Source organism: Gallus gallus, chromosome 11, assembly GCF_016699485.2.
Source record: "Gallus gallus isolate bGalGal1 chromosome 11, bGalGal1.mat.broiler.GRCg7b, whole genome shotgun sequence".
In the NCBI taxonomy this organism is placed as follows: Eukaryota; Metazoa; Chordata; class Aves; order Galliformes; family Phasianidae; genus Gallus; species Gallus gallus.
The window spans coordinates 7871667-7896288 of NC_052542.1; the positions used below are offsets into that span (position 1 = coordinate 7871667).

At 40.4% G+C, this 24622-nt stretch overlaps 1 protein-coding gene across 2 annotated transcripts in view; it reads left to right on the forward strand.

Annotated features, from left to right (window-relative positions):
* The window catches only part of VSTM2B (V-set and transmembrane domain containing 2B), a 183433-nt gene that overhangs the window by 68545 nt on the left and 90266 nt on the right, over positions 1 to 24622 (forward strand). The window contains exons 3-5 of one of the 2 annotated variants that reach the window (XM_040645954.1): positions 11825 to 11982; positions 14130 to 14200; positions 17598 to 17862. The gene's annotated coding sequence lies outside the window, so the exon portion shown is untranslated. The remainder of the gene's footprint in view (positions 1 to 11824; positions 11983 to 14129; positions 14201 to 17597; positions 17863 to 24622) is intronic. The other variant, XM_025154297.2, reaches the window with a different exon arrangement.

A 24622-nucleotide genomic window follows, 5' to 3' on the forward strand; every position in this document is an offset into this window, starting at 1 on the left:
GTGATGATAAAACATTATTTTCCGTTTAGAAGTGAATGTTATGTTCTAAAGACGTGTGTGGAAAGTTGAAATGGGGTTTGTCACAGATAGTGTCTGAATTAGCATAAATTCACTTGCTTGAAGAACTTGGAGATAAGAGGATAATATTTACAGTTGTTGCAGTAGTTGAAAATAGGCAACTTCCTATCAAGTTACTTCACTGTTGCACTGGAAGCAGTGTTATTTTTTAGTATTAGTCTTGATAACAGAGTTCTTTGGTTAAATTCCACTTCCATTCTGAATTGCTTCGCTCTGACATTTTGTAATCATCGGAAGTTACATGTTTGTCAACATGTAAGATTTGATATGGTTTGGATAACTCTATTTGAGCCACATGCATTATATTTACAGTTGAACTTCTACTCTTTGAAGGACTTTTCAGAAATGTATATTTTCTTTTCTTCTGTGATGAGTCTTCAGGATAGTTTGTTTTTAGATTGCCCATCTCTTCCACCACTGATTACTTGACTCCTAAGGTTTAGTTTCTGTAAGGTAAACCATTCGCATAAAAGTTCATAGTTACAAGACTTATCTTTTACATCTCTTCTATCTCCCTTGTCGCTACCTCAACTAAGATTATTTTCTAATTATCTAAAAGAGCTGTATTCAATACAGCAAAATTAGAACAGGCCTGCTACCTTACCTTCTTCTGAATGAATGAATGTGACTGAAGTCAGCAATGCTGTGTGAAGTAATCCAGTGAAAACTAAGGCAAGAAAGTATTTCTTATCTGGAAGGTACTTCATACCCTCACAACTGGAAATCGTGAAACTCAGGTCATACCGTTACCAATTTTGTCGGAAACTCAGGGAAAGAAATACATCTTGAAAGAAGCTGTTTAGGATGAATTTTGAGAACTGTCGGCTCCTCAGTATTTTCTGGATTCCAGAAATACTCATTCATTCCATGATTCAGTTGCAATGCTGTTGGCAGTTTAAAATATGGGCTCAGACTTGATGGGGAGGGGGGCAATCGATTAATCAGCACTTCATCTACAACTGCTTATCTTCTCTTTTCTGTAATTCCTCTTTTTAGTTGGACACTGGCATTGTCTGCGTACTTCATGTCATCCATCAACAGGAATGAATGAAGTACACAGCAATATATCAGTCTGACTAAGCTCAATAAAGTGAAGGAGAAGCAGAAAATTATTGCAATGGTCTTAAATCTTTAATGATAGCAGAGTTAAATATATATCATTTTCTTTACTCATTACTGTAGCAATAAAGATCTGTGCTGGTACGTAGTTCTAATGTCGCATAGAATGTATCTTTTTATTCCGTAAGTAAAAATCCTATTTGTGTGGTTTTGGATACTTCTGAGAGAAACGGTATCTGAGCTGTTTAATACAGAATAGCAGAGCACCTGCAGATCTTGGAGAATACTTCTCGCAAACTTTATATAATAAAAATTAATTGAGCACTTGAAAGAATTAACGTCACTCCAACTGTGTCTCTTTCCCGAGTATTTGGCAACCCCCAAAAATTTATTTTACATTTTGGATGAAAGAGATTCAGCTGTTCCAAAGAATGAAAGCACTCATTTCTGTCCTGGTTAAGATTCATTGCAGATGTTTCATTAATAAACTGTAGTGTCCTCTTAGAAATGAGATGAAAGCTTGATGGGAGGACAGGAAACGCTCTTTCTGCTATTTGTGTGAAAGTTTTCCCAGCTTTGGCATATCTACCTGATACGTATGAGTTAATCGAATTGACTGTTAAATTTTCTGAGGCTTCTGCACCTGTCTAGCAAGCCCAAGCCCGGGGCTTGCAGGGGCTGAGCAGAGCTCTCCTAGCACATTTTCCCTGGGGCTCGGGATTTGGATTAGACTGGACCTTAAAGTGAAAACAGAGATGTCCTTACTGAAATAAGGCTAGGCAAAAAGAAGGGGAAAGGGAGTCGAGCAAGCGGACGAAAGAAGCAACATAACCTGATGAGGCTGGAGATGTCTGGACAGGAGCTTTCAGCTGGCATCATAGTAGGAAGAAGAGCAGAACCAAAGCGGTGCGGGCACTGGTGGGAACAGGGAACCAGTGAGGCTCTGGAGAAGACTGGTAAGGACTTGTAGCAGAGTGTGGATCTGAGGGATAGACTGCTGGGAAGCCCTGGGTAGGATGGGCTGCAGAGAGCTGTACAAGCCTTGTCAGAAATGGGACAAAACCACAAATACTGCATTGCAGATTTCTCTGCTGTTAGTGTTAATGGGTTTCCAGTAGGTTTACAGGTATTTTCTACATTTAAGTCTCTTTGCTTACTTTATAGAATTCTGTGCTGTGCATCTGCTTATTGAGCTTTAAGTCACAGCTTATTGCTATGACTGCCTATTGAGCTTTGAAAGATATGTTAATGCAAGTCTGAATTACAGAACTTTGGAGGGAGCTGAAGGAAGAGATTTTTTTTCCCCCTCCATTTCTTTTAGCCCAGGACATAACACACAGAAGTTATATCAAGGTTAAGGTTTTGATACTCGATTTTACAAGTTCAGAAATACTGGAATTACCTGTGCAGTGATGGATGGAGCTCTGCTGCTGCAGCAGCTGGGAAAAGACAGCAATGTTTTGGCAGCCCATTTGCCAATTCTTGCAGGAGGACTGACTTGGAACACACACTGCCTCAGTCAGTGAGAAACTTTCTAGATGAAGAGTAATCCATGCAAAAAAACCCAAGCCCTTTCTTGGTGCAAGGGATGCAATATGAAGTCATTGCTTTTAATGAAACTGTTCTGAGTGAGACTAAACTTTGCAACTTCAGAGCTCGTGTAACTGTTGGTATTGTTGTGTTTCCATCTTGCTGAAGTCCCAAGAATCCTGAACATATTTTAGATGATTCGTGATACAAAACAATTTATAAATTAACTTGGATTAAATGGAGATGGTTCTGTCATAGGAATCTTTCAGCAATAGGATTGATTTGCCTGAATGATGCTTCTTGTATAATTTTAGTAGCTCTGAAGACTGCACTTTCTGCAGTGGATCGGCCTTACAATCAAAGCTCTGATTTAAATTCTCCCTAGTAACTTATATGTGATAACTTTTTCTTTCTGTGCCCTCTAAATTACGTTGTCTATTTAGATAAATAGATCTCATCAAGAGTGAAGAGGACATCTTTGGTGAAGCATCAGATCTTTTTTCTAGAAAGATTTATTAACTTCATGTTATGAAGTTAATAAATGTTTTTACTCTCTGAGTTGTGAAGATATGATAGACAGAGTGCTCAAAGGTTTATCACATTTACATGTAATGAGGGGTTCTTAACAATGAATTGCACCCTTAACTTAGGGGCTGTTACATGATGTTTGGAAAAGGCATCTTTTGGAGGTGAGGTACTTTTTGTTGTTGTTATTTGTAGAAATAGTTTGAGACTTTCAGATCTGTTCTCCCAGGCATTCAGTGTACAGTAAAGTGTTCAGCTCCCTGCTTTGGGCTCCAAGTGTACAGTCAATGAAATGAATTATTTTTAAAGCACTGGGCTAAACATAATTATAGCAGGATGTGCTACCCTGATTGAAACCTTGACTTACACAGTAACTACAAAGATAGTGTCCTCCAGGGAAACCTCCCAGCAAATCAAAAACAGTAAACAGCAGCCTAGCTGTGCAGAGCACATGCATGGTGCAGGTACATACAGGATGGGTCGTAGAATGGCAGAAGCACTGAGATGTGCATTTCAGAAGCAATATCATCACTGCGCTCCTGAAGATGGTTTAGGAAAAATTGGGAAATGGTTTACTAATCCGTCAGCTGATGACAGCTATCATTCCAGCAATGCCCAACTTTTCAATTATGAACTATAGTTACCTATAGAATACTATTCCTTTTATAACAAGCTACTCTCAAACAGAGCTGATTTTTTTATTTAGAAGATGGAGGATACACTGCAAATACAGTGGACCTCTGAACAAGATTTATGCAGTCACAACTGCATAAACCTCTGTACTATCTATAATATAGTCTTTTTTTTAAAGGATGTTATGGTGATACTAACATTTGGCTCGATCAAAGAGGCATAATTTCAGCCAAAAAAACATATGAAAGTTCCATTGGTTTTCACAAAGAACAAATTTTTTCCTCTTTGACTATTCTTTTGAAAGAACTCCACCGAAGTATTTGTGATTTTTCCAAAAGCTATAGTTAGCACTAATTGAGCTAAAAGCGTATGATGATGCATGGGTGGATATACATAGCCGTTTGTTATGCTTATGTAGCAGTTCATAACTGCAGTCATTCTGGATCATTTTTCAGTCTCCTCTGTGGGTAAGGCAACATTCAATTTTGTCAGTGGAGATTGAGACACAGAGAGCAGAAGATGTGTATTGTCACTTAATGGTATGTTTTTGTTTGTTTTTTTCCTTTAGGATATTATTTTAGTTAGTGTGTCTTAACCTCTCACCTCTCAATCCGTGCAGATAAGCTTATTAGAAAACTTTGAAAGCACTTTAATTAAATTCAAGCACCTTCTAGGACAATATGTTCATAGCTTTGAATTTAGACTCTCTGATTAGGATTGTACCCAGAGGTAAGGAAGAAGTGTGCTAAAATCTCTTGCAGACATTTTCCATAATTTCAGCCCAAGGCAAGACAAGTACCATTGCAATCAAATAAAGGCTCTGCTTTTGCATTTGTCCAATTGCATCTGTGGCAAATCCAATCACTCTGTTCACTGAAATACCCTGGAAGACAAAACAGTATGTGTAGGGCTTTGCTATGGGGCAGTCTGCATGAAGAGTTACCTGATCCATGCTCTTCTTTCAGGTTACCAAAGCTGTAAAGCCTGAACTTAGATGACTTGCCTGAGGTTACCTAACAATCCTGTTGTGGAGCAAACAATTTAAATTTGATATCCCCAAAGTTAGCATCCTGCCACTTGCTGTCATTACGCCGACGTGAAGCTGTCTGAGGCAACAAGTTATTAGCTTAACTCTTCCTGAACTCAACAGGAGCTTGAAGTGTGACAGCTTCCAGCGTGGAACCTCAACCAGGCAATTTGCAGCCGAGCTGTGCAGAGGAGCAGCACTGGAGCTGTGGTTGTGCTGCTCCCAGCGAGCCCCATGCCAAGCACTGCCTCGTGCTCACCTCTCAGCCCTCAACTCTGATGGGCTGTGACTGGGGGGAGATTTCTTATCATTGGTTTCCCCAGTCCTTTTCCACATACAGGAAAGTACTGATCTATGTGGAAAGAATATGCCTTCATATTCAGCTCTCCTATCTGCAATTCTTTTTTTTTTCCTCTCTTTTTCATTCTGTTCTTTGAATCCAGTTGCTGATAACAGTCTCATCTCTTTCTTAAGAGAATTCATAATCTTAGCACTGTGCCTGCGCCCAGTTCAAACCCATCTGTTTTTTTACAAGTGCTTGTCGTTCATTTCTGATGTTACTGTTAATATGCCTTTATTTTAGCAAACTATAGAGCTCATATCAGGACATTTCACAACAGGTATTCCTAATCTACTCAGTAAAATTCACTTCTGGCGATTCAGAAGTACTTTCCTCTCCCAATTGTCGTCTTTTTGAATCATCATAAACTTGATTCTGAACTGCCCTATTTTCATTTGACACAAACATGTTTATTAGGGTTTCCTATTCTCTATCTGCCAGATTGCTTATACCTTTGACCTTATTGATCAAAAATCCTTTTGCATCATTCATCTTTTTCTTCTGGCTTTCAGAGCTTGTTGCTCAAGCAATTGAGAAGTTTGTTTTACAAGAGTATTACATTATTTGTATTGAAACTGTTATGTTCTTATTCAGAGCATGTGTCAAAATGCTCAGCCAATTAATGTTTGCTAAGTACTAAATATGTTGGTTAGTGTTACTCTAAATGAATCTTGTCTTCTGAAGGCCTCCTACGTGCAATTTTATACTTAATGCCTATTGCCTTTTAAGATGCAAGAATTTCAGTTCTGTGACTTCCCAGCCCACACCAAGCATCTTTGAGAGGCCACTGCTGAGAAATACCTGCAATGTTTGCATAGCCATTACTTTGGTAAAACTGGCAGGAAGTGTTCACGTGCGTATAGGTGCTTACAGAGGTGTATGCCATCTTCTGTGCTCCAGTACAGAATGGGAGAGTAGTACTATCTCTTGTGGAAGAACATCATTTTGCCATCAAATCACAAAATATTTCTTTGCTATCATCCCCATGAGAGTTTCAACAAGAAACTTTTCAATCTGACATCTGTGTAACTCTGGGGCTATATTCTAACTTCATGGATTTAAAACAGTTTTTCATAACACGGCTGTGGGGCTGGAGCTAAGGTAAAGGTGCACACAGGAAAGGCACGCAAGCATTCAGAGTTCTTCTGAACTGTTCATCTTGTCCAAAGAGTGCAGGCTGGGTGCCCCAACCTCGTGCAGTTCCTGCCGTGCTCTTGGAGCTCGTGCCTGAGGGCTGACATTGCTGCCTCCAGTCCTGCACCACTCTGCAGTCAGCAGTGGGTGCAGCCGCCTGCAAGAGAGCAAGCACGTGTTGACCTGTTCCGTGTGTTCCTTATGTAGTTAAGTGACTAACATGAGTGACAGTAGGAACTGCTGTTATTTAGTGACTATCTGGAATTGACTTGTCTGAGATTTCTTATTCTTCTAAGAAAGCATTCTTACAGCAGTACTTTGCTGTTGTAGCAGTCAGCAGTTTCTGGGTGACCTTCTGGTCTTTGGTTCAGGTCTTTCAGATGGTTGCCTGACTTGTACTTCTACTGACAAAGTATATTGTCCCGAGGTTCCTGAGGCTTCCAGCTGTCAGACAAAACAATACCATTGGACACACAAATATGCTATGTAAACCATCATCAAAATATTAACAATAAATCCCCAGGACACTCAGCTGCACTACAGATCCTGCGATTCAGAAAGGAGCTATTACACTTCAACTTGGGATAAAGTAATCACAGGAAAATAGGTGGATCTGTCAAGTTGTTAAAAGATGATACTGATGCATGCAGCAATGAGGCTGTCAGAGATGGTAAATATTATTCTACAAAACAGGAAAGTAGATGATTTTTTCATTAGTGCTTGTGAAAATGACTTGTATTTTGACTTTGTATTTTAATATTTCTACCTTTAACCCACATTGGAAGACTAGTGCCAAAAAATTATGCTGAAGTAGCTATTATGTTTTTTCTTAAAACAAATAAAACTGCTGTGTGACCTTGTAGAACAGCAGTACAGAGAAATGCTTTGTGTTAATAACAACAATTTCTTTTTTTTTTAAAGCAAATTTTAAGAAGTTGAAAATAATCATAGAGGTTCATTTGCAATAGAAAATCCCAACCGCTCTGGAGACCCGACAAGAAGGAACAGAAAGCTTTGGCTTCTTCTTGCAGAATTACAAAGTCACTTCTTGCATTCTGAATTTATATGAATATTTGCAGTGCACTTGGCGACCTAAAAGATGAATAAAACACACTGATCTGTGATGGCAAAAAGGATCACCGGTCTTATCAGATTTGGACAATTCCGTACTCAAATCATGAATAGTGTGCAAGCACAAAGCCTGCCATTTTTTCCTACTATCGTGAGGAAATGCACTTGAAAAACGGCGTCACTGCTTTTGAAACTGTCGATAAAGGGTCAGAAACAGTAATGGGAGAATATCACTGCTATTGGGTGTCTGTTGGAAGGGAGTGAAGAATTCAGTAAATGCTGCAGAGCGCAAAATGTTTTCAATCTGCTACAGGTGTTCGCAGGCATCACCATTTTAGACATGGCTCAGGAATAAGTTCATGGTCCTCTTTTACTTCTCAAAGATGATTAAGAAGTGATGCACTCAGCAATGCTGTGTGTAATTATACCCTCATTGCCCAGTGCTGAAGAACATATCCATAAGATACGGTGTGGGCGTAGCTAGCTGTGCTTCCTATAGTTGACGTTACCTTGTATGTCCATTTTGTAAGATTTGTTTCTGCTGAGTTGAGTTTTGTCAAGCTGAAGTATGCTTGGCTGCTGCTATGGGATGAATTTGAGGCTTTGTCAGCAGAAATAACAGGTTTTTCTTGGAAGGAGACTAGATTCTTAATTGCTGGCTGAAAAACTCTCACACTTAGGTATTTCAGATCAGACAATTTGTCTAGAGGGTCACTCTTGCTGGAGTTTAACCTTTTGTTCTTATGAACTTCTAAGTGAGAAGATGTCACCTTTCCTGGATGTGCCTTTGCTCAGGAATGTGTGCAGACAAGCAGCTGCTTTGTAGCAATGGTGTACTAGACTTAGAGTGAGCAAGGGAACTGCTCCTGCTTTGGGCCTTCTGCCTGGGAGCAGCTAGGCCCCAAAGACTAAGTGCAGCAGGGGCTGGAGCTCAAGGTGGTGCTTTGGCTGCATCGAAATGTGGAGTAATCAAGTGAGAAGTGGTGTGCAATTGCTGGAGGAAGGCTGTAGGCAAGGAAGCGCATCTGAGTCTAAGCAAGCATGTTCCATAGTGACTAGCATGGACACTGAGTCCTTGAGGAAGCAGCAGCGGACAGAGGAGGAGTATTTAGGACTAGAGGAGGAATATTTAGGGCCGTTGTCTGTGAGTGTTGTCCATGAGATGATGTTTCTGGACTGAGTAAACAGAAAATATTCATATAGCTAGAGTGTCATACATAATGCATATCTTCAAAGGAGCAGAATGAGACTGCAAAGCCAAGTCAAGTTTTATTTATTTATTTATTTATTTACTACAGTGGTTTTTTTTGCTTAGTCTCAGCTGGATTTCTGTGCGGCTCAGAGCAGACGGTTCAGTGCTCTTCCATTCCCTTACCCCAGGATTTACTATTCCCCAGCAGCACCTCCAACGAGTCCCCAGTAAGTGTGGTTTGTCCTCCTGAACCTTACCAGCAACAGTGTGCTCCAAGCTGTGCATCTCTCTTTTATCTGTTTTACATGGAAGATAATAATCCAGCACCTGGATTTCTTTGCATGCTTGTGGCAAACAGCTCCACTAATGCATGGCATTCTTAGTCTGTAGATGTCCCCCTATGCACTTTCTACGTATGCTGCTGACAGCCTAAGAACTTGTGTAGCCCAGAGGTAATTAAACAGTAAGTCCTGAGTAGGCTTTAGCATAGTATCAGTAATTGAACTATCATATCTCCTTATACTTACTGCTGTGTATTAAGCCAGGTGCCTTTTGCCTTTTCAAGCAGCTTTTCTCCTATATATCATATATTGCACTTGTGCATAAACAATGGTATTACGTAGCAGCCTTACATGCTTTCCATTCATTCTTGCCATAAGAATGAACTGTATGCAAAAAAATGATCTCTCTTCTTAAAACAAGCGAGAAGAATTGCAGAGATATTCTGCAGTCACTTACTGGAAGGAATGTGTCCAGGATAGTAAACACCTAAGATAGCCTTTCTGGGGAAAAAGGTGAAGGCACCTTTGATTTTCTGGAATGTGTAGCTCTGTCTGGTGAAGGTAAAGGGCTGTACCTGGGTTTGCCCAAACAGCAGCTGGCATAGAGCTTAGGGCTATGAGAACAAAGCATCCTCTGCTACCTGGCTGCTGTTAACCACTGTGGGAGGATGGACCCCACCAGTGTCTTGGGCCTCTCAAGAATCATCTAGTGTTTATTTGTTTGTTTCCTTTGCCTTTTCTGCCTTAAGGGGCAGAACACAGATTGGTTGGTTCTTTGCTCAGTCCAGAAGGCAGCGGTGTCCAACAGTGTGTGTTCATTAGTCACCATAAGTTGAAAAGATATTCTGGTTAGACAGTGCTGTAATCTCCTGCTGCTTTAATCAGATTTCTTCCCGTGTAAACAAACCCTATCAAAGCTGAAGAAGTGGGTCAGATAGAGATGTCATGGCACACGATAACCTAATGCAGTGGATTTGGTTCTAAAATGGTTCCTTCTGGTGTGGGAAGGGGAGACTGGGCTGCAGCACACCCTTTGAAAAGGTCTCTTTATTAGAAAAGTGTACAAATGCAGAGTTTGGTAATGCTACCATTTTTACTTTGGGGCATTTTGGAGGTGCAGTATTTAGACAAAGGGCCCAGTGTCTTTTCCTGTGCTTTGCCTCTTAGTGCTATGCAAAAGCTTCAGTGAAATACGCTCTCGGAAGACCATTTGCAGAGCAATCAAATGAAACCATCCTAAGCCACTTTTACATATTATTAGATAAATTGGGCAATGACATATGGATGTATAATTGTACAGCTTATGTATTGCATTAATGATGCATAAAACATGTCTTCAGAATGCAGCTATACAGTGACTTTCATTCCAGAAACCCATCAGAACAGCATATCAATGATGCTATATTCTTTCTGCAGTGTTTGGAAGACATCTGTTCAGTGTTAGCAGTTGTCATACAGTTGGGAGAGTCGTTATAAGGCCTGAAAAGGGTGAACTTGCCCTTCTTTTAGTTGCTATCATTGAGCTATTAACTGTTGTGACTTAATATTTCTGCCAAATATTACAAACCAGGCTGAAGGGACTGTGTCAGCTGTGGGGCTGTTCCGTGTCAACTTTGCTGTCTCTGTGCTTCTGGTTTGGAAGGGGTTTGCTGGGTCTATTGGAAGGAAGCAGGCAGTGCACAGGTGCAGGCAGGAACAGAAGTCATAAGTCCTGAAGCAGAAAACAGAAGCATAGTGGTCTGCTGAAGACAAGGATTCTGGGGAAGGAGAGACCTATAGAGAGATCTTCAAGATGTCTGTCTCTTGAGATTCTTTCCATAGCTCAGCTCTGCATGCAAGGGATCTGTTATCACAGCTTGTAGATTGTTGCCCACAGTCCCACGTGTATGAGAGACTGTGAACAGGGGAGTACATGGCTGGTGGAGAGCTGCACTTGTAAATAACTGGTATTCAAGCCTGATGGAAAGCAACAACAGATGCTTTGAAAAGTTGCACCTACAGAGTTAAACTGAAGGCTCTCACTTAGGATCAGTAGAGTGGCCAGGTGAGCGGACCCATAAGAAAACCTTAGCAGACCCATAAGAAGCTTGAAAATAAATGTTGCATCTTCTGTGAACAGTTTTGAGTTTGTCAAAAACAAAAACAAACAAAAAACCAAAACTCAACCCACGACTCCTTGTTGAAATTCTTAATAAAGAGCTCCAGCCTTATTTTAATGCCCTTATGTTAAGATTTTATTTGAACATTGTCAAGGAAATGATTTCTCTCTTCTGAAACAGTGTTTAAATGAAATACTGAAGTATAATAAAAGTAAAAATACTGTATTTTATTTAAAATGAACTTGAAATAAATAGCAGCATGGCCATTGGCCAGCCCTACTTGTAGTCATAAGGCATTATTTAGGACCCTGGGAAAGGTAAGGCTGAGCCAGAAGAGCACTGAGGGGGCTGTGTGAGACTGTGCCCTCATCTGGGGCAGTGTGGTGAGAGTAGGGCTGTAAAGCAGAGCAGTTAAGTGATCCCAGTGCCTGCATTATGTGCAGTTCAGAAAAGCTCTGGTTCTACAGATGACGCATTGATTAGCAGTTGAAGTACATTAGTGGCAGTCTTCCAGTTGTGTTTCATCCAAAAGGAATCTGTTCTGTGCTCTCTGAGGCTGCACCTCAATGCAAAGGTTTACAGATAGGATTCACTGGGAGGTTTACTTCAAAGGTGCCTACGGACGGGTAGGTCTAGAAAGAAATAGAGGAGGATCTGAAATAAACAGTAATTTTAATGGAACCGGAGACTTTCTTATGAAGGCATGCTGATTTGGCAATAAATTATTGGAAAAAAGTACTACTATTACATTAAACTTTATTAGGATCTGTGCTAGGGAACAGATATAGCATAAAGTGACTGTGAGTTTGCATTTCCAAGCTCTGAGAGTTTATATGCATCTCTTTTCTGACCCAGCCTGCAAGGGTCTGCATGCTGAACATGTGAAACAAAAACCAGTCCAGTCTCAAATGGAGTGTGCTCACCCAATATTGTCTCGCAGTGAAAACTCCGTGTCCTTGGAGCAGCTACTTCACAACTTCACAAAAGTTTCATCAACATACTCAATATTACAGGTGTGTTTTCTTCATCCAAACTAAGTAAGGAACGCAGGGAAGAAAGGTTTTTGCAGGAACCATACCTTACATAGAGAGAGGCCCATCAGGACCATGGAAATCAGATAGTTGCACTGAGATCAGCCAAAGTCATTCTCGATCCCTTCTCACTTAGGAAGAATTATTTTGAGTGACTTTAAGGAACTTATGCGTATTGTTTAAAATAAACATGTGTGACCAAGTGAAATGCTCTAGTAGTTGCGTTTCCTGACATGTATGCCTTAGCAATATCTGTACTCCTCTACTGGAGCAGGCGTGCTTAAAAGTGAGGGAGACTTACAGATCAAACTCCAGAATTTGCGGTGTTCTCTGAAGTTTCTTTCCTGGGTCGTTGTACGTATGTTTGTATGCGTTTGGCTGAGACTGGGATTTGGGAATTAGATCAGGTAGAGTTCAGCATGTGAATCGGTAAGAAGAATGCCTGTTTCTGACTCAGAAACAAAACCCATTATCTTTTTGTGGAGATTGATGTTTAATTTTAGGTAATGAGAAGCAGAGTAGCGAATGTCCCGATGCTTTCGACTCTGACTTTGTGGGGGGAGGATGCAAAAGATATTGATTTTAATGCAATACTAAATACTAAGGATGCTAAAGAGCAAACATCGTCCTTAGCCTGGCCATTAAAGAAAAGAGAGAGAGAGAGAGAATATTGATCCTGTGAAGGCCAAAAGGTTTTTGATCAAAGTACCAAGACCTTAGGCCGTAATTCTTATTTTGATAAGAGTTATGAAAAGTGCGTTACTTAGTGGCTTACCTAAACACAATGGAATGCCTTTCCACAGCTGATCATGGTTCCATTTCTGCTCTTTGTCAGTGTGAAGCAGGTAATCTGAGTTTTTTCATCTCTGGGTACTTGTCTGTGCTGAAGAAAGATCTGTTAATTAGAGCCTTCTCAATATGGATTTTCTTTCTTTCTGTGTGTATGTGAGCAGAATCAGTCTTCTAACAAAGCAACCAGGAAAACCTGTATTAAGTGTTCTTTGGATTTGCAGGCAGAATGCAAACTTGTCACCTTTTGTGTTTGGGAAGGAGGCTCTGTCTCTTTTGCTGATGAGAGAATTGACTGAAGAGCAAAGAACGGTTTCATAGCTGATTCTGTGCCAGCATCTTAAGCCTGTATGAAATCAATAAAACTGGCATCTATTTTTTCCAAGGTACTTGTTGAGGGTATGGATTACCGAGGTTATATCAGCCCAGGATATCAGTGTGATCAAACATGTGGCACGTAAGCTTTTGTATTGTCTTTGTGGCCTCCAAGAAATATATCAGTAATTACAGAACTAAGGAGAGTCATATTTTCAAATGGGCCCCGAGTTAGCATGTTCGTTCAAATGCATGGGAGCATTACTACTCTATGGTCAGTTAGCTGGTTGTCTTTTAAGTGTGTATAAAGTACAAAGATACTGCAGTAATGAATTCAAGGTTGCATTCTTCTAATATAGTTGGATCATGGCAAGCTAACGATGGCATTCATTCTTACAAGTTTAAAACTTATTTTTTCATATGATACACAGTATATAACAGTTAATAAAATATATATGCATGAAAGTGTATTATCTTTACTGCAAAGGTAATCAAACACTGGAGCAAGTTGTCTGGATAGGTTTTGGAGTCTCCACACTTGGAGATATTCAAGTTGAGCAGTCTGCTTTAGCTGACCCTACTAAGCAAGGAAGTTGGACTTGGTGATCTCCAGAGGCCCCTTCCAGCTTCAGCATTTCTGTGACTGTATATGCAGCACTCATCTTGTGCTGTTAATAGGCTGCAACTGCCCATGCCTGTTTTCATCTTGACACACTGTTTTATGACAAAATTTAAAATCCCAGTAAAAGGTTTACAGTGGAAGTGGTGACAACCTTTTGTACAGCAGTACAAATGCACCACTGTTACATATGCAGAAAACATGCAGTAAGGTCTAGAGTTTGAGTCTGATCTGTAACTCATGTAAGATAAAGCACCAGGAATACTTATAAATAGCAATTATCAGTAGCAGTCTCCTGATTTTCTGAATCATGCAGCCTTCTAATATCTGCTTTTAATTTCCTCTTACATTATTAGAATATCTACTTCATAGTGTATTTCATCTGATTTCCTTATTGTACTTTCAGAAATAACAATCAAAAGAACAAGTTGAGTCTACTTTGAGAGTTGTTGCTGTCTTCTATTTTCCTATTTTGAGGTATGTTTGTTATCTATTTAATTCTTGTATTTCTAGGATTGTGCTTTATTTTTGGTAGAGTAATGCATTGTCCTGTTGCAGAGACAGTCCTGTAGATGCAGTATCTGAGATTTCAAACTGCAAAGCAGGTTTTTTTTGTTGCTTTTTTTTCCCCCTTACCATCTTATTGGATGGTTTTAGAAACTGGAAACTATTTCAGGGATGTTCAAAGCTGGCAAACATTCCCTCTTCCCCTCCCACCTAGGATTTGCTGCTGCATTTGAATAATAAGAAAGGAATAGGATGTTGCACTTCTGATTTTTGTCCTGAAAATGGTTTCATGTCTGCACTGAGAACAGTGATTTGGTGTTACCTGACTAATGCTGAATGGACCTACTTCCTCAAGTTGCAGCACACTCATTTCTCATTAATTTTAGTGGCAGTTGGAACTGCTTGGAACTTATTAGGAAATTAGGAAAACCTGCTGGGAACTCTTCTAGAAGAGGAAAGGTATTGTAATAAGTCTAAAATATTTACTCTTTTTAACTCAGTGAGAGGAAAGTGGTCTGGACAGGGAGCTGAAGGGGGAGTGAAAAGAAGAGGAAAGACTCCTTGATTTAGGATTGAAGAAAGAAACCTGTCCTCCTTGTAGCAGCCTGAGAATGAAGTCTTCCAGGAAAAGACAAACATCTGCCAGTAAGAACAAGCTTAACTCACTTGTTCTGATTTTTTTTTCCTTTAAGCAGAAGAATAGGTTGTGATAGAGGAGCGTAGGAAGTCAAGGAGGGCTGTTAGGAAGATGCATAAGTAGGGAAGAGATTTTTTGCTTTATACTTAAGAAATGGCCAGGAGGTCTCTGGGCCAGGACTGTGGGCTGTGGCTGCCCTGGTGCACGGGGCACAGTGTCGTAGGCTGCTTGGTGCGCCATGCATCACATCTAAGAGGATACAGGAACAGATCTGCTGCTGTATAAGCTGATCTTTTAGCTGAATTCTGGACCTCTTGGTCCAGAAATAATTTTCTAGGTATATGACTTCTTGGAAGTGTAGTTCTTGATGTTCTATTTCGCTAATGGTCCACCTCCAATTTTCATGGGTGGAAGCTATTACCCCAGCATCCTGTCTAACAGGCTTTTTTCCACTTATTCATACTTAGAGATAGTAGTGGTTTGGTTTTGCCATTCAGGCTGGCTTAAGCAGCACTCTGACAAAGAAGCAGAGATGTCTGTGTATGCGTGTGTGCTTCGTGTCCTTTCTCACCATGAAATGATGAAGAAAATATTCACTTGTCTCTTAAATCTTTAATTAAAGTACCTGTTTATTTGCAGTCTATGTTCAAATATTTTCTATTAGTGCTGTGTCCCTTTGGTCACTATTAGCGTTGAAAAATTTATTTTACCTTATGCATATTGCAATGGCTGAGGCTGCATGTGGAAATTCTGATAAAAGCCAGGAGGATTTTTCCTCCCCTTGTACCGGTAGGGGAAAATTTCATCTGTTCATCTTTGCACTTACCTACTCCTAAGTTTTAGTGCCAGATATTAAAATCATTGGTTATGTTCATTCAGGAATATTTATTGGTTTATTAAACTGAATTACATTTACTAGATGAAGTTTTGAAGAATAACGTAGACGATGCCAGCAGTTTCCCCAGGGGAGCGCAGTGCTGCAGGAGGAGCTCTTTGGACGGTGCTCCTCCCCTCCAGGAGTTCAGATTGGCTGCCTCTCAGCAGTCACCAAGCACTTGCTGCTTTTTAGATTATCTGAGTACTTGTAAGGATTTCTGATAAATTTCTTGCTATATAACTGTGCGAAGATTTGCAGTATCCATTCTAATGGCAGCCGTATCAGAAGAGACAGCTAACTTGCTGGGAATGGTTGTTAACTTGGGCATGAAGTCAGTAAGCACCAGTAACCAGGGTGGTGGTTTCTTGACTCTAATGGTGAAATGCTGGCTTCAAACCTTGGCAGGCAGTAAGCCTTCTTCCTATGGTGCTCTGTAAAACCAAGTTATTAAACATCCTGTGGAACCTCCAGCAGTGCCAGCTGGCTGTTAAGCCAAATTGTCTTTTTTTCTCTATTATGAGCATAATTCTGTATGGTTGCAGAGCAGGTGAGCTGACATTCACTGGCTGCTGACACACACACTACCATGCACGTGTGGAAGCATCCGCTATGAGTTGTGTGGTGCCTGCAGCCAGGCCAAAGTCGTTCACAGTGGGACACACGCTCACATTCCTCATGTCTTGCATGTAGTTCCACCTTGCTTTTGTTTCCTTACAGCGAGTGCGTGTGTGGAAGCAGAATGGGGAGATTTTGCAGCCTGAGAGGAGACTGGGAGCGTTTTGTGCTGGAGAATCCCATTTGAAAAGGATGCTTTTAAGCCATGTCAATGTTATGCCATTCTCATTTTGCTGAGGCATTTTGAGTCCTCGTCACTACCGTTCCTCACATTGTTTACTGAACTTTTAATCTGCTTCCCTGCATTTAAAGGTCCTTCACTAAGCCTCTTGGAGCACTACCCTGCCCGCCTGCTTGCCAGAGTGCTATTAAGCTATTGTTGATGAAATACAAAGTGAAGTGTGCACATAGCTGATGCACCAGAAAACAGAAACAAAATACGGAAGCCCGTTTGGGAATAGATTGCTGTGCTTCTTGTCAGAGGTTTATGGTTTCCTTTTAATTAACTGTCACAATTAAAATATTATTTTAAGATATACTCTTTGCAAAAAGAAGTTGAACTCACTGTGGGGCAGTGAGAGTGTATCTCTGCCTCTGTCTGACCTTTGTCCTTTAAGATTCAGCAAAATTTCTTCATTCGTTGCACTTTTGGGGCTGTCTAAGCCTGGAGGAGAAACATTGTCATTCAGAAGCCAATTCTGCTAACCCATTAGGAAAGCACATTCAAGCTAATGGTTCTACAGTCAATCAGTAACAAAGACCTACAGGAAGACATACCTGTTTCACTGTTCACTGATCTGGCAATTTGATCAATATTATTTTGAACAAGTCTTTTTTTTTTTTTTTTTTAACTTCATCTGTAATGTCTCTTTTTACAGACAGACCGAATGTGCACTATAAAACTGTACTGCAGATACTGCTTAAAGGACCAGCCACGTCTCTTGCAGGTTCTGAGTCCATAGGAGAGGCTCAGCTTCATTCACCCGCACAGTTTTATCTGTTTTCAAATGAGCTCCTATTTATCTGTTGTACCCTGAGGGAGTAATAATTGCGATCTCTTTGCTGGCTCTTTGAGACATCACTGTTCTCTCCTGCAGAATTTCTCAGCATGTACCACAGGATTTCCTCATGCTTCCAAAATGTTAGAGAGGCTTTCAGGCCATTTGGAGTTGGCTCTTGTGTTCACAGAACTGTAAAAATCAGAGAATGACTCCGGACTTACCTTTTATCTGCTGCAGGTGGCCTGTGCATGGAGTTCTGAGGTCCGTATCCCATAGTGCTGCAGAAGGGTTCTCGTGGCTCCTCTCATAGCCTGTGCAGTCTGCAGACGATGGATTGATTTGAGCTTGCCTTCCTTCAGCTGGCTGACAAGGCCGTTCAGCTCTGAGTCCGTGGGATCTGCCAGGTTATGGCATTGTCTTGAGGAAGAGCTGCTGCCAGTTTCTTGTTACCTCTCTGTTTTCCCTGCTGCAAGCTAACTAGAAGCCTGATCTTCAAGAGAAGGTAAGAAGCTTACATAAAAACATCTATACTTCTGTGGGTCAAATGCAGTTTGGCCATCCAAAGAGCTGATTTTGCATAGATCAGAAGCTTGTAGCAAAGCCATTTGTTACTTATTTTCAGCTGGTCTGGTATTTCACAGGATGTGCAACTTCGTGTAAGCTGTGTATTACCCAGCAACAGAAACGTTTCTGCACAGTATATGAAAAAATAATGTTCTTATTGCAGAGAAGGAGCATGTGTTATGTTGGAAGGAGCTTCACAGATCATCAGATCATCTCAGATTAATATTCTTCTGCTATGATGAAATACTTTGTAATATTTTTAATATTTGGTTGTGTCAAATTTAAGAACATGATAGGGAAACTTTGTCTAGAAGATGTCATTTAACAGTGGAATGTGATTGACTGTTTGGAACCTTAAAAAACTGATGAAATGGCACAGAGAAGGAGGTGAAAGCAGATAACTGATACAGCCAAGGCATTAGTAGAGTCAATACAAAATGTGTCTGGATGTGGGCAGGGACATTTTCACAAGGCTTTTAGAGCAAAGAGGAATTATGTGATTAGGAAGCTAGGGTCAAGAGTATGGCCACAAGTTGCATGATGTGAATGCAGAGAAGAGAACTGCTGTTATAAACAGCAGACCAAAGGGAAGAGTGACAGCACCTGAAGTAGTCAGGTAGTCTAATCAGTTAGTAGTCTAATCTACCAAATCAGTTAGGTCCATCTTCTTGATATGAAATATGAAAATGAATTTGCAGAGAACCTTGTGGTCTTAATCTAAAATGTTTCTGTTCTTTCCTGGAGTCAAGGCCAAAATGTTTTGCATCATTCCAATTTCAGCCATAGCAGAACTAACTTGTAAATTTGGATAATGTACATGGCAGGAAGAGTGTAACCCTGACAGACTTAACAAAAAGATCCCCACACATTATTAGAATATTTACTCTTCAGTTACTACAGACTGTTCAGAACGGCCATCTTTGTCTAACACTGATTGTGACGTGTCTGCAATTTACTGAAGTTATCAGGAAGTTTTCAATAGACGTGTCCTATTTTCTCAGTCTCCTAGCAATAAAATGCCATTATGAAATGCACGTATTCCATGTACTTGTATGAAGAGCATTTAATAGAGTAAATGGTAGAAGTGCATTTGCAGTTTGTGTAATGGCTACCATGCAAGAACAAGCACAGCCAAAAGTGCAATTTTGCTCATCTGTGGGATGTATTTTACTTTACAGTTCTTTTGAAAGATTCTTATTGGCATTTAAAATAGAGGCTACATTGGTCATGAGTGTAATTGCTTTAACTATAGATGTTCTTTTTATAATTTTCATTTTTTTTTTAATCAAGAAGAGTGAAAACAAACTTTGCAAACCATCGGCTCCATCGCCAACCGTTTGTAGACTTTCAGAGCTTGCAATAAATCTTGTTTGGCGTAGTAGGTGTACTTAACATGGTGTTTGAGGAGAGAAAGGTGAACGCTTTTCTGCCTAGCTGACATTATCTACTCTGCAGTCAGTAACAGAAGGAGGAAGCACATGTAAGAGATGCTAAGTCGTCTTCTATGAGTCCGTTTCTATGCTGCATCTGCCAGATCCTAGCTTAGGTGTATCTAAAAACAGATTGTATGAATTACCCCTCCAATAATTCTTCAGTATTTGTGTAAATCTTTTTTCCAAGGATCAGTCCTCTAACCATCTTAAAAAGCCTAATATTGCTCCCTTTGATATGGAGAAGAGGTCATTCCTGAATGTGTTTCTATTAAGAATTTTTCTCTAATTGTGCAATGTACTGTTCCTTTTTTTGCTCAATAATGTCTGTGTATTTCTGTTTAATTTCTCTTTTGTGGTCTTCTAATTATCAAAATGGACCTCGGTATTGCCTTGGGCAACTTTCAAAGCCCCTTGTGAATTGCAGGCTTGACATTAAGGCAATTATATATAAATTTTACTTTGCAAATTTAAAATAATGCTGTCACATACATATTTATTTTAATGTCCTAATCCTACCAGCATTTTTTTTTTCTTCTAACCCTTTTTCTTAATTTAGAGATTGGCACATTCACTGACTTAAATGATGGCTTTATACTGGTATCTTCTTTCTTGGTGTGAAATCGCTTGGCTCATCTGTCAAATTTCTTTGACTGTCAGTGAGTGTGTTACAGCTAACAGCCTTTGTCTTGCCAATTAAAAACACACTGAGATCTTAGGTTTTTTTTTTTTACTCCAATGTTACTCTTGGGTAATATTCAAATAATTTCATCCAGTTTTTTACCAAGTGAAGGGATACGGTCCTGTTCAGTGTTATTTTAGGGAATTCTGTAGAAAAAGGTTATGGAAACAGTGAGTCTTGCCTATTTCTAGTCTTGCTATCTCTACACCTACAGTACGCAATCAGTGCTAAAGTTTGTCACGTTACTTCCATCAAAAACAATCACTCCTTTTATTTGCCTTGCTACTTCTTAACTTTTGTTGCACTCATTCTCATATGTACTGATAATTAGCAGCTAAGTGCGCTTGAAGGATGTGGTACGCAAGATGTAAAAAGTCACTGCATGTTCATTGTGTGGATAACTTAAGATTTTCACAATGTACTTCAGAACACGGGCATGTGCAATGAACGAAAAGCGAGGTAAAGTTTTCCAGTGAAATGAGGTCAAATCCAGAAGTTTGTATTCCCCAAGGATGCTGACTGTGAAATTCTGCTTCTGAAGGTGCCCCAGAGAGATGTACGAATAATGAAATACCTTGTATGATGCTAGAGAGTGAATGATCAACTTTCACTGATGTTTGTCCATGCCTTGCAGGACTGACTGCAGTCAGTGTGTTTTACTGATTGCTTCCACAAAGCAGCATGGCCTTACTTCTCAGTTAGTCCAGAAAGCCAGCTTGAAATCCACTTCAGTCAAGTGGAGTCCTGTACTCGCTGTGTCAGTATCTGGTGCGTGGCAGGTGCCATAGACGTGCAAATTTCATATTAGATCATTTAGGCCTAATTACTCTGTCAGCACACACTGTTTTGCAGTGAATTTATGCTTGTCTACTACACTTATAAACATAGGCTTTGTGTTCTTTCCCCCTCTCTTTTTCCCATTCTGCATGGCTAAATGCATGTCATATCTTAATTTAAAAGAAAAAAAAATGATAGTACGATATTTGAGAGAACAGTCATTGTCTTTAAGATGTCAATAAAATTAAATGACATCCTTCTTGTACTCGCTTTTCTTAAGCTCGGGATTTCCTGTGTTCTTTCAGCTGCATTTTAATGGGCTTTGAGTTCATCATGTTACCGCACTGACGATAATCTCCATATGGTGGAGGTGCTGCCAGACCTACAAGAAAGGCATTGCTGTACCTCACTATCCTGGAGATTTTTAACAGAGTTGTAGCCAGTGAATTTTAGGAATTGCAAACATAATTAAATCCCTGTTTCCTAAATAATGAACCTTTTCATATTTAACAATATTGCTTGCCATAGTTTTTGAAGCTGTTATCTGAGCATGTATTCTCTTGCTCAGAATAAATTCTCCCAGGGATACTATATTAAATGAGGGTGAAAATAGATACCTTCAGTGTGAGTGCACTGGAATTAAATTCATAACACATTACCATAATGGTAAAGAGATTGCTAAAGAAGCTTTTATCATTTTATATTTGAAGAGTCTTTTAAAAAGTATAATTGAACCAACAACCATGGCATGATTTTAGGAATGTGTGATAACCAAAGTTCTGATTCCATTCATCTGAAAGGATTCTACCCGAATCCCCGAAGGCCTACTGAGTTCATGTCTACACAGATCACGTTGTAATGATCCCTAATGTATTTATTGTGTTTTTTCTTTTTTTTCTTTTTTTTTTCTTTTTTTTTTTGGAAAGGGAAGTCTGTTGGGACTTCAGCTCTTTGTACCAATATTTAGAAGAGTTCTCTTTTTTTTTTTATGCATCACTACTTGGAATGGTTACTGTACTTCCCTCTGTTACCTTCTGTTTCACTCCCTTGTTCGGCAGTGCTGATTTATCGATATCAGAGAGCTGTTTATATTCTGAATAATAAATCCCTGTATGTTGCTTCTGAATTTTTTTAGTCTGCTCTTTGGACAAAGATACTTCTGTCCTGATCAACTGCCATTTTAAAATCACCAGTTCCCACTGGCTTTTGTGGGCACTGACTCCTTTATGTGGTATTTAGTGTGGGCTAAAGCCATCCCTCTATCAGAAAGAAGGAAGAGACTGCAGGGCAGATTGGCATCACACACCAAATGGAGATGGGGGATACCTCCAAGTGAGATCCTGCTGTGGTGAGAGTGGGTGCGGAGCTCCCCATGCTGTGCTCTGGGCACCAGTGTTCCTGTCAGCAAGAGGGAAGTAGCACACGGTGTCCAAAACAACCCAAGCTGCAATGCACACACACATTCATGTGCTCAGCAGGACACTGCCAAGCAGCCCCACACAGGCCTGAGGGCTGGAATGGGCAAAGAATTTGTCATGGCCCTACTGTGCAGCAGATCCAGGCTGGCTACCCAGAGCCCTGCCTTGGAAGTACTCTGGGCTGAAAGTAGAATACTGCTACAATTGCAAACACATTACTCTTAGCTCACTTATAAGTGAGATTGTTCCTAGTTTTTTGTTTGTGTGCTCACTTATATTTTGTTTTTGAAGCAAACTTAGTAGGAAACATTCCTGGCTTATTTCTCAGTGTAAATAAATGCTTTTTATTTTATCAGTGAAGGTGAACTATGGTACAACACACTATGCACACGATTTTCCAGCATGAGTATATTTTCTTCCTGCACAGGTGGTACCTCAAACATTTCTTTGGCAGGCAGTGAAAAGCATGGCTAAGAAGAGTACCTCGAAATACCCGTCACACACACCCATAAACCTCCCTTAGACCACTCTTTGTAGCAAAACTGTAATTGTACAATGCATGATATTAAAATGAAGTTTGGAAACCATTTAAATTGGCAGTGCTATGTGGAACCTCAAGATGGTAAAATAAAGAACGCTGTGAGAGCTGAGAATTATCTCAGCTTTCTCAGTTTGGATCCAACTAAATCTATCAAGCTAAGTGACAGGTGATTTATGCTAACAAGGAATTGTCTGAGAGGAAAAGAGAACTGAAAGCGAATTGAATTGGGATAGACGTGAGTGAGGAGAGTGAGACACCTGAATTTCTCAGATGTGTCTAAGCATGTCATTGGATAGACAACAGCCAAGGGAGCAAAGAGAAATCACTGATCAAGCACAGAGGCAACTGGTAAGCAGTGACTGGAGAAAAGTGTGGAGAAACTCTTTTAAGTGTTCTGGACAAAAGCAGATGATGAGGAACGTATCTTAGCATCGGCTGATTTCATTGACTGCCTTAGTGCCACTTGTGTGTTTTCTAAAAGCATTTATCTCTGTACCTTTACATCACAGCCAACAAAGCTACAGCTGAGGCACCCCAGCAGTCGGTGTGAAAGAGGCTGTGGTGAGGCGAACAGCAGCACCTGTGTCCTCTGCAGCTTGTCTCCGTGCCTTGGTGCTGCCGTGTGCTCTGCAGGTCTCAGGGCTGCAGAAATGAGTAGTCCTTTGTTCTGTTCTGTCCTCAGTCAAGCTGCCATTTCTATTTCTATGCTATTTTTCCCCCATGCTTTTTATTATTTAACTAGAGTGGTGATGCTTCGTGTGTACGCGGCTTGGAGCACAGTGAATGTTTCTGAGGGAAAAGGCCACCACTGTAATTTGATTGTTAGCTTCTGCTGTTGGAAGCGGAGATGTTGTCCTAAGAAGGAGCCTTATGAGCTGATGATTCGAGTCCAAGCAAAGCACTTGCAGCTTTTTGGAGCTGACCTATTGTGAAAGTCTCAAGGGATTCCTGCAGGTGGGTAAGGAGCAGACCAAAGAGGTGGCCCATAGGCAAACCTGCTGCAGCATTCTTCTGCTTCTGGCTGCCTGGGTAGTTGGAAGGAAGGTACTGTGTCCCTGGGAGGCAAAAGGAGAGGTGTGCCGGGAGGAGACCAGAGCACTGCCTGCTGGCAGGGAGCAGGAGGTGTCGTCCCCTTGGCTGCTGCCAGCAGATCTGGGAAAGGGACAGAGGAGCTGGCTCCTTGCAGGAGGGCTGCAGTGAGCTGCCACCAGAACTAGGCTGCAGCCAGTGATGTTAGGGATGTGTTTGTCAACACATCAAAAAGCATTTAACTCTGAGATTTGCTTAGTTTTTTTGCATTTTCTTTTCATCAAAAGCAGTGAATATTCAGCTTGTTGAGAGGTCGGATATAAAAGCTCATCTCTGGTGCAGCTGCCATTAATTCTGTTGCACAGTACCTTTTCCACTTTGTGGTGATTTTTGATATGAAAAAATCATCATGTTTCAGATGAGCTGCTCCTTTTCCTCCTTTATCATTTTTTAAACAGTCTTTGAAATTTTGGAATAAAAAGCTGGAAAGAAGTGTCAGAGCTGAGCAGATCCAGTTCATACACTTTGGTTCCAGCGCTGCATAATTAGATCTTCTGCAAACTTAATTAAATCTCCTTTTAGCTGTTCAGCCCTGCCTACGGATTTCCATGTGGTTATATAATAAAACCTGTATTGTTGTGTAATTACATCAGCAATGTTGGTTGACTGAGCTGACATCAGGTTGCTCGCTTGAAGATGCAGCATTTGAAAGAGAGAGAGCATTTATTCTCATTTCCTCCGCCGTGTGCTTTGATATGTGCACTGTTCACCTGTGCTCATCTGTTCAGTGTTTCTAGGTAATTATTGCAGTTTAAGACCCA